This window comes from Pantherophis guttatus, chromosome 8 (assembly GCF_059756535.1).
Source record: "Pantherophis guttatus breed Tessera chromosome 8, ASM5975653v1, whole genome shotgun sequence".
NCBI classification, from domain to species: Eukaryota; Metazoa; Chordata; class Lepidosauria; order Squamata; family Colubridae; genus Pantherophis; species Pantherophis guttatus.
This window is the reverse complement of record NC_142070.1, coordinates 81,520,987-81,531,904: the sequence shown is the minus strand read 5'-3', so window position 1 is coordinate 81,531,904 and position 10,918 is coordinate 81,520,987.

Below are 10,918 nucleotides of genomic sequence, written 5' to 3'. Positions count from 1 at the left end.
CATAAGTGTGAGACAGACGCCAAGCCTCTGAATTTTGCTCATGTCTCACACACACACACACACACACACACACACGGGGATGCTGCAATGGACATAAGTGGGAAAAACGATCCCGAGTCACTCTTTACTTTGTACGGTCATTAAATGAACTGTTGTAAGTCGAGGACTACCTGTGTTTCTTACCACCCCACATTTTGAATGGTCGTTAAGTGGAGGCCTTCCTGTCCCAGGGGGTGGGGGTGGGGGAATGGAAAGCAAGGTGGGATTGTTATTTGCACAAAATAGGAAAAGTGATGAGATGACGAGAAGGTGATTAGGAAAATATTAGAATGTGCAGAAATGAACAGATTTAACAGCTTGCAATTAAGGAGAAAGAACAAACGGAATATTTTTATGATGTGGGAATTATTTTATCAATGGTTAGAGAATAAAAAAAATGGAAGTTGCAAATAAAAGTAGATTAAAGAAGAGTAGAAAATATGTTAGGATAGAGATGTAAACAATATGAAGATTGTTATGACTACAAGGATTATTATACTTAATATTAGAATAGAATAGAAATTAGAATAGAATAGAATAGAATAGAATAGAATAATGAAGAATGGAATGGAAGAGTAGAGAAGAGAATGCAGAATAGAATAGAATAGAATAGAATAGAATAGAATAGAATAGAATAGAATAGAATAGAATAGAATAGAATAGAATAGGATAGAATAATGAAGAATGGAATGGAAGAGTAGAGAAGAGAATGCAGAATAGAATAGAATAGAATAGAATAGAATAGAATAGAATAGAATAGAATAGAATAGAATTCTTTATTGGCCAAGTGTGATTGGACACACAAGGAATTTGTCTTTGGTGCATACGCTCTCAGTGTACATAAAAAGACAAGGTACATTCTTATATTCTTATTGGAAGACATGTTAAGAGGAAAAAACGAATAAGTTTGCTATGTTCAATTGCTCATTATACTACAATTAGAAGATCAGAGAATTAATATCAATGTAATGAATGCCGTTGTAAATCTTGATGGTTATTGCACACAGGTATTTGTATCCAGACGACACACTGTTTAAAAAAAATAAAAATTCCTATTCTAAAAAAAAGAGATAAGCATTTTGCAAGAAAAACCTCACCCTGAGCAGTGGGAGAAGACCTTACTTTCTCTTTCCATCCCTTTATCAAACTTTTTTTTCTCTTTTTTTTTTAAATCAAGTGGAATTTCAGAAAAATAGAATAAAAAAAACTCCGGCAGCGCAAATGGATCACAGGAGACCTTTAAAAGTTGGCCACGCAGAGAGGTCACCCCAAAGGAGAACATGGAAAACGACGTCTTTCATCGCCAACTTTACATCCCAAACTTCCAAACAGCAGGAAGCCAATTTCGACATGCTAAGCCACCTTCTGTTTTAAACCTTCAATCTGGGGTTTGTTAAGCTTTACGCTTGCAATTTGCTCAAAATAAGACACAAACAGGACTGCAAGCAAACTCCCGTGAGGGGTCTCGTCTGGTGGTTTTTACAGCTGGATGTTTCTCAAGGTCGATCCCATCCAGATGTTTCGTTTCGAATCCCCAGTTATATTTGCTGAATGTAGTTCTAATCCTCCTTAAGGTGTATCCATCCATCACTGGACAGAAGCATTAGAGGTGGACCAAAGGGGCTTTTTTTTCCAGGGGCAACTGGACTTTCCTTTGAAGACATTTTGCTCCTCATCCAAGAAGCTTCTTCAGCTCTGACTGAATGGTGGGGAATGGAAGGATTGATACTCCTGGCAGACAGCTGGTCATTTGCATTATTTTTAGAGTCGTTGAGACTGCTTGGAAGTTTGATTCAGAATCCAAGTAGCCTCAATGACCCTCTAAAGGTAAAGGTAAAGGTTCCCCTCGCACATATGTCCTAGTCGTTCCCGACTCTAGGGGGCGGTGCTCATCTCTGTTTCAAAGCCGAAGAGCCAGCGCTGTCCGAAGACGTCTCCGTGGCCATGTGGCCGGCATGACTCAACGCCAAAGGCGCACGGAACGCTGTTCCCTTCCCACCAAAGGTGGTCCCTATTTTTCTACTTGCATTTTTTACCTGCTTTCGAACTGCTAGGTTGGCAGTAGCTGGGACAAGGAACGGGAGCTCACCCCGTTACGCGGCACTAGGGATTCGAACCGCTGAACTGCCAACCTTTCAATCGACAAGCTCAGCATCTTAGCCACTGAGCCACTGCATCCCTCAATGATCCTCTAAAAGGATGCAAATCACTAGGTGTCTGCAAGGGGTATAAATCCTTCCATTCCCCACCCTCCAGTAGGAGCTGAAGAAGCTTCTTGGATGAGAAGTGAAATGTCTTCAAGGAAAAACCAGAAAGCAAAATGTTTTCAAAAAAACCCCAGAAAATAAACGTTATATTTTACTTTGCATTTTAAACATAGTTACTTCATATTTTACCTTGTATATTAAACAGAGTTACTTTATATTATAGTATAAAAATAAACGTTATATTTTACTTTGCATTTTAAACATACTTTATATTATGTATTTTACTTTATATTATAAAGTAACTGAAATGCAAAGTAAAATATATATATATTTTACTTTGCATTTTAAACATAGTTACTTTATATTATATATTTTACTTTATATTATAAAGTAACTGAAATGCAAAGTAAAATATAAAGTATGTTTAAAATGCAAAGTAAAATATAAAGTATGTTTAATAGGATTACAGCTTTGGTTATTTTTGGTACAACCACGAAGGGGATCATCTCCCAGTGCATAGGCATCTCCAACCTTACGGGCTCTGTAATGTGGGTGACAGGGGCTCCCCCCAGCAGGGATCCGTCCACCTACTCGAACCGCAGCGGCTTGGCCAAGCGCCGTGTCCTACCTCCAGCTGATTGACTGCCGACAAGCTAATCAGACACCGGATGCACCCAGAGTTAACCAATGCCTCGAACACTCCACAAACCAGCTTTCCAGGGGCTGTGAGACACACTGGAATCACAAAAGGCCGGATGGGGGCACTCACCATCGGATTTTGGTCCCCCTCATCGTCGCCGTCATCTGGGACCTGCGGAGGCTCCGCTTCGGCGAGCGTCTCTCCATCGTCTGGTCGGGTTGGCAGAGCCCCACCCATCTGGTGGGCTGCCCTGGACTTAACGGGAATCTTCCTGGAGTTCTTCACAGTTTTCCCTGGTCCGGAGTCTTTACTCTTCTCCTTCGGCATGGGGGCCGGGCACTCAGCTGCCCGATGGCCGGGCTGACTGCATTTAAAGCACAACATAAACTGGCAAGCAGGCCAATCTGGGGCTCCAACTGGGGGCTCCCCCACGGGTGGGGCTGTGCGTTTGACGGTCAATTGCCGCTTATGGAACCTACGTGGCCTAGGTCCCAGGTCCCTCTTGGGATGGAACTCCCTCAACTGGACATCTATCTCTCTGGTCGCCCGGTACCACTCATTTAGCTGAGGGGGCAGGCCACGGTATTCACAGACCTGCCGTAGGCCTCGATTAAGCCCTGCTTTGAATCGATGAACCAGAAACTGTTCTGGCCAGTGCCGTAATTTGTCGGCAAGCCGGCGGAACTCCCGTATATAGTCCAGCACCTGGCGAGGCCCCTGCTTTAATGCCATCAGCTCCCCTTCAGCCCTCTGGGTCCGGGTCACGTCCTCGAAACGGCATTGTAAAGCGTCCAGTAGCAGGTTGACATCTCCCAACTCCCGAGCATTGTCACTGTACAGATCTGCTACCCAGTCTGCCGCTTCCCCGTCGAGGGCCACTGTCACTGCATGCACCATGGCCCGCTGGCTGCGATACAGGTGTGCATAGCAGTTCATGTGAATAATGACCTGGTGTACAAATAGAGCCAATCTGGCGGGGTCCCCGTCATATGTGGTCCTCAGGTGTGGTGGGTCCCTGGCCCATGGCTGTGGCTGCCAGTAGCCTAGAGAGGCTCCTTGTCCCGAGGAGGCTACACCAGACAGCCGATAGTCAGGGCCACCTCCTAGTAGTTGGGCCCCAGTCCCAACAACGGTTGCGGAATTTTCCCCCGACTCTCCAGCAGCCTGCACTGCCAGAACTTCCAATGCAGGCCTCTCCGTCGGTCCCATGTCAGTCTCCTTCACCAGTTCTTCGGCCATCCCACTTTTTGGCACCGATGTGCAGCTGCCTCCGGAAGCAGCAAGCCACCCCGACAAACAGCTGATTCTCAACAAACTGACCAACAGCTGACTCCGCAAAACCAACCAGAATCAACACACAGCGGCCAACGATCATCTGCTCCCTACAAACAGGCCGGAAGCAGCTAAGTAGCTCAAAAGGCAGAAGAAAGAGGATGAGGAATGCTGGCTACCTCTCATGGTTCCAAACCAAGCCAGCAAAAGAAGAGGCCACACTGTGAGTAGAACAGTGGGTCTCTTTACTGGAATCTTACTTCATCTTACGGTGAACAATGGAGTAAAAGGGTTCCTAGCCAGCATTACTGGCTTCTGCTAGCCAGCTGGTTTTATGGACTCAGCACGCTCCACCCTCCTGTTCCTGGTTGCTCCCGGCTGGCTCCTGCAAGTACTCTTGCTGCAGCCCAGTTGCTCCCTGGCCGGCTCCAGCAAGTACTTTTTTGGCCCGGCACCAGCAAACACTCTTCGGGCTCCGTTGCTCTCTGGCTGACTCCAGCAAGTAGTCTTCAAGCCACCATGGCTTCTGAACTGACCATAGCTGGCTTGCCTCCCTGACTTCTCTCCCAGCGTGAGTCCCATCACCTGGCACCAATCTGTAGCCCCATGCATCCCCCTCCCCCTACGTGTGTGTGGCAACTCCGAAACAGCGTGTTGTGGCCACTTTGAACGGCGTGCAACGGTGACGCCAACTATTATTTAAAATGCTAAATAAAATATAAAGTAACTATGTTAGCTAACCAATAACAAAGTCATGTCATGTGCCCCTCGGAAGTTATATTGTGTGTGTAAGGGGAGTCCTCAACTTACGACTGGTTGCTTAGCGGCCATTCAGAGTTACGACGGACTCTCAAAAACTACCTATGATTCAGTTACTGATCATAGTTAACATTTAATTCCGGTTTGGCTGCTGCCTTCTAGTGGTTACGCTAATGTTTCCAAGGCGCTTATAGACGAATTTCTTTGTGGTATCTTCTAGAATTTGTGAGTTATCAATGCGCGAGTGATCGGTTTTTTCTTTTTTCTCTTTTCTAAAGATGGGGCCACAGTTGCTCTCCTTGACAGCTCACTTGCTCCCAGTGATGAAATGCTACCGGTTCGCACCGGTTCGGGCTAACTGGTAGTGGTGGCAGCAGGTGGTTCGGAGAACTGGTTAGCGGCGGCAGCGTGAGATTCCGCCCATCCGCCCGGACGTCGTTACTTTCTCGTTTTAACCAGGAAGTAACCTGTTTTTTACCCTCTGTGCATGCACAGAAGGATTTCTGTGCATGCGCAGAGGGTCCAAGTGTGCACATGATGCGCACGAGCGAAGCGAGTGAAGTGCGTGCGGTGCGCACACTTCCCGAACTGGTAGGGAGGGTAAGAAGATTTCACCTCTGCCTGTCCCCAAAATTTATCCAGGGTAACCCATAAGGATTTGGCTAGACTATTAGCTAGCTCCACAACTGGTGTGGTGGCCTAGAGGTGGAGCTCTCACCTCACAATCAGGAGGCTGTGAGTTCGATCCTAGGTAGAAGCAGATATTTCTCTCTCTGGGCACACTTAGAATTTATCTGCTGAACAAAACTCCGCATTGGTGACAGGAAAGGCATCCGGCCAGTAAAACACTCGGCTAGTTCCCTTCAGTTGCCCAGATTCCACCCCGCAAGGGATTATGGGGTCGTTAAAAGAGGATAATGATTAGCTAGCACCACAATTCATCCAATCCTAGAGATTTAAACTGTTTCAAAGCAAAAATCCGTTCCGTGACCATCATCCTATTGCTCTCGAGTTTCAATCCTGCTGCTTCATCCCGTTGAGTAACTCAGACTTTTCTTTTATGGCGGGTGAACATTTATTTAACCTTCTCATTTAGCAGCTGATGTATGGATTCTTCTCCTTTGAACGCTTCAGACTGTAATTTTTAGCCTCTTTCGCTAATCTCAGCTAATTCTGAGCTTTCTTGGCAGTGTTACTAAAATTGTGGGCATTTCTATGCTTTTAGTATCTTCTTTAGGAATTAAGAGTTCCTTTTCTCACTAGCTTTTCCAAACCCTGGAATATAATCCATCGTTGCTCTGAGTTAATTAAAATCCCCCCCCCCTTTTTTGGTTGTTTTTTAACCGTGGTGGCGCAGTGGTTAGAATGCTGTACTGCAGGCTATTTCTGCTGACTGCCGGCTGCCTGCAGTTCGGCAGTTCAAATCTCACCAGGCTCAAGGTTGACTCAGCCTCCTTCCAAGCCCCCAAACAGAGCTTCAGAGGCTTTCTTTTCTTGAAGCTGTTTCAGAGGCAAGAAAAGAAAGTTTTTTCTGAAACGGAGTTTCCGAAGTTTCAGAGGCAGGAAAAAAAAGCAAAAAAAAAAGCAAGGCATATAGCTCACAACCAAGGAACCTGTTGCTAAAATTCATCTCTGGGAACAGCTGATTGGGGGGGGGTATTCTGGGAGGCCAATCCACCCGCCAATCAGCTTTTTTCTTATTTTCCTCCCCAAAAACTAAGGTGCGTCTTATACTCCGAAAAATACGGTATTTTATCTCTAAAGCCCAGTTGTTCATAGCCATAGCCAAGGAAATACACCCAAAATGTATTCTTTCAACCTTCAATACAGTTCTCTGTTCTCATTCTGATCCATATTTTACAATACACAAATATTTCCATTTGGTATTTAATCAGATATACAGATGGAGCTAAAGATCAAGCAAAAATGGTTAACAACCTGTGAAACTGAGGCAATTTCCCCCCTGCCTCTTGAGGAAGTTAGCATGAGGAGAACCTGAGATTCCAGTATGACGGATTTGCATAGTTTTGGATCAGTTACCTTGCAAAACACTCACAAAGTACTCGCTTCGAGTACTTGCCTTTTTCTCCTTTTCCCACATAACAGGTGAATCGTGCAACTATCTGTGTTTTTTATTCATTTTTTTTATTCCTAACTTTCTGCACCATCAATTGTTATCTCTTCCTGACACCATCTGCTTCTTATGCCGAAACCAATTTGTATTCTCTTTCTGAGGTTAACCTCTAAACTTTCCTAACCTTGAAAATCCATCTCCTGGCTTAATTATTTTAACAAAATGCACCTTTTGAAATCTGGCTGTGTTCTACGAATACTTCCATCTTTATCCATTCGATTAAAAAAAAAAAACCTCTCTTTTTATGACCCTATAATCCTTCAATCTGGGGTGGAATCGGGGGCAACAGGATGGAGTTGAGCATTTACAGATCAGATGCCCTTCCTGATGCCTGCACTGAGTTCACAGCAGATGTTGTTTCTCTGTACTCTGGGAGAGAAATATCTGCTGCTACCTAGGATTGAACTCTCAACCTTCATAGTTAAGGGCAACTGTCTTCACCACTAGGCCACCATACTGCTCTCAAATATATATCCTTATCCATTCAATGATATCCATAGATATATATTTATCCATTCAATAATGGGCTGAAATCACATGGATTTTTTGTTACCCATGATCTTCGATTAACGGATCTGTTTTGATCATCCTCAAGATATAACTTTAACTCAAGGGAATCATAAACCCTTTCCCACTATTAACATCAACCTTCATAAGTATGGATATTGCTGAATTTTTTAAGATTTTTTTTTTGGGGGGTCAACCTTAAGAATCTCATTTAAATGAACTGGGTTATATGTACAAATTAGGGAGAGTTTGCCCGTGTGTGTGTGTAAACAAACAAGATTTTTAAAGAAAAAGATATTGAAATCCTGCAAAACATAATAACTGTAATGTGATAAAAGAGATGGGTCCTTTTTTCGCTGGCGAAACGTGACAGTGACGGATGGTGTAGCTTGTTACTGTTGCTTTGATGGTTTTATTGGGCTGCAGCTAAAATCCAGCAAGCTGATTATGTCATGTCCCTTTCGGAGCCTGAATCTGTAGAGGAAGACGAGCCGGAGCTGGAGCTGACGGAGATCGAGGAGGAGGAATGTGGGGAGGAGCAAGACCGAAGCAGCCCAGGGCCCCCCCAGGATTGGGATGGAAGAATGGGGAGCAGGAGGACCGAGAGAAGCTAAGCAGTGGACATGAGGAGTGACAGAGCTCAAGGGATGAGCAAGGACCGTCCCCTCCTGATCCCTGAGCACGGAGAGTGGAGAGAAGGCAGGAACAGTGCAGGCTGACTCGACAACTCAGAAGTCAAGAATGACTTGCCAAGAATGTGGGAGTATTTGAGGGGAAAATTGGAGTTTGAACTCTCAGCTAGCTGTTTTGCCTCTGTGCCTTGTCCAGATTAGATGAAAGTTTAAAATATAAGGCACCTCGAGGAATCAAATCACTTTAATTGGTGAAAGCAAACTTCACGACACCCTGGAAATAGGCGTCACTTTCTTTAGGTCTGTAAATTGAACAAATTTGAATGCGGAGAGGAAGTGCCACTTAAGTACCCATCCTTGAAAAGAAATATGTGAGGAACTGCTAGCACGAATCATAATCCGATCATTATAAAGAACGATAAAAATGTTAAAAGGGAGCTCTTGACAACTATAAAGAGGTGATCGATGTAACTCTAAAAAAGTTAATGGCAGAAAAGGAGGAAGGAGAAAAAAAAATCCTAGACGGAGGATAATGCAACTGCCAAGACACCAAGAGATGGATTTCTGCCCATCGTTGCTGAACAAAATGACTTTTAACTTTTTATGAACAGTTTAATTGGAGTATTAATTCTTCAAGATCGGGATCTTTCACATTCTTGAAGCCCTGGAAAATGCTGAACATTGCAGCAAGAGAAGTTATTATCTTCTTGGATAATAGGAAAGCTTTCTAAGCAGAAATCACCTTCTGGGGGCAATCGGTGTGTTTTGATCACTCCTGTCCTGCGATATTATGATGGAAAAATTAAAGTATTCATATTGTCCATGAGAAAAAAAAGGAGGGGACATCTATATTAAGATGCTACTTCTAGTAAACCAAGCCCAAATTAGTATGCTCTCTTCATCAGGCCCAATAATAAAATGAGAACAATTTGAAATGAAACAGAAGGAGGAGGAGGAGGAGGAGGAGGAGGAGGAGGAGGAGAGAAGAAGAAGAAGAAGAAGAAGAAGAAGAAGAAGAAGAAGAAGAAGAAGAAGAAGAAGAAGAAGAAGAAGAAGAAGAAGAAGAAGAAGAAGAAGAAGAAGAAGAAGAAGAAGAAATAGTAATAACCAAATACAAATTCCTTGGCCAATAAGGAATGCTATTCTATTCTATTCTATTCTATTCTATTCTATTCTATTCTATTCTATTCTATTCTATTCTATTCTATTCTATTCTATTCTACTCGACTCTACTCTACTCTACTCTACTCTACTCTACTCTACTCTACTCTATTCCTTTCCTATTCCTATTCTACTCTACTCTACTCTACTCTACTCTATTCTACTCTACTCTATCCCATCCCATCCCATCCCATCCCATCCCATCTCATCCCATCCCATCCCATCCCATCCCATCCCATCCCATCTCATCCCATCCCATCCCATCCAGTGGTGGGTTTCAAAAATTTTTACTACCGGTTCTGTGGGAGTGGCTTGGTGGCCGTGGCTTGGTGGCCGTGGCAGGGGAAGGATACTGTAAAATCTCCATTCCCACCCCACCCCACTCCAGGGGAAGGATACTGCAAAATCTCCATTTCCTCCCAATTAGCTGGGACTTGGGAGACAGAGAATAGATGGGGGTGGGGCCAGACAGAATTTTTACTACTGGTTCTCCGAACTACTCAAAATTTCCACTACTGGTTCTCCAGAACTGGTCAGAACCTGCTGAAACCCACCTCTAATCCCATCCCATCCCATCTCATCCCATCCCATTCCATTCTGCTTTATTTATCTATTCTCAGCTGGGCACTAATCCCACTAACATTTAACCAGCTTCACCAAGTTAACCCGAGGATGAGCTTTCAAAATACCTAAGGATGATTAAGCCTTAGCAGGTTGAAGGATTTAGCTGACCAAGGTTATGCTCAGACGTTTAGATCTAGAAATGCAAGCAGGGTTTCCCAGATCCGGATTGCAAAACTCTAAAGAAACCACTAGATGGCAGCAGAGAGGAATAGAAATCTCTAGCTCTCTGCTGCCACCATTCACTGCCATCTGGAATTTTGCAGCCCAGATCAGATACCGTAGCCCTAATTTGCCGAGTTGGCTAGGATGGGAAGGAATACCCTAGACCCACCCCAGCCATGCCCCCATCCCCCCCCCGAGGTCAAACTCTACCCTGATGCGGCTGCCCCCTGCCCTAGACAACGGGTACAGCAAATTCAACTCATAATACTGCCAAGAAGAAAATATATATATATAATTAAAATAAGCTGAAGTTGACCTGAGGACAACTTAAAGATTCTGAGTGAGTCACCGCTAGAATTCCCCTCGAGGCTTTTAATGATAGTCATTTCAGTTAATGTTGAATGCTTCTCATTAAAAGGCCTTTACTTGATAAAGTATGTGAATAAATGAAGTGTAAAAAAAAAAAACCATTTATAGAAAAGACAAAGAAGACTGGCTGTAGAGGTGATACCACTGCAGTGTTGGAAAACCACATAAACAATATGTCAGTGAATGAGCCGTGAAGAGGGGCTTTAATATATCGTATAACCCCATTCATTAAGGGACCAGGTAGGGTTTATTGATGTGATGGAATATACCAGAATTGGGGTGTAAATCAGTGGTGAAATCCAAATTATTTTACTACCGGTTCTGTGGGCGTGGCTTGGTGGGCGTGGTGTGACTTGGTGGGCGTGTCTTGTGAGCATGGCAGGGGAAGGATACTGCAAAATCTCCATTCCCT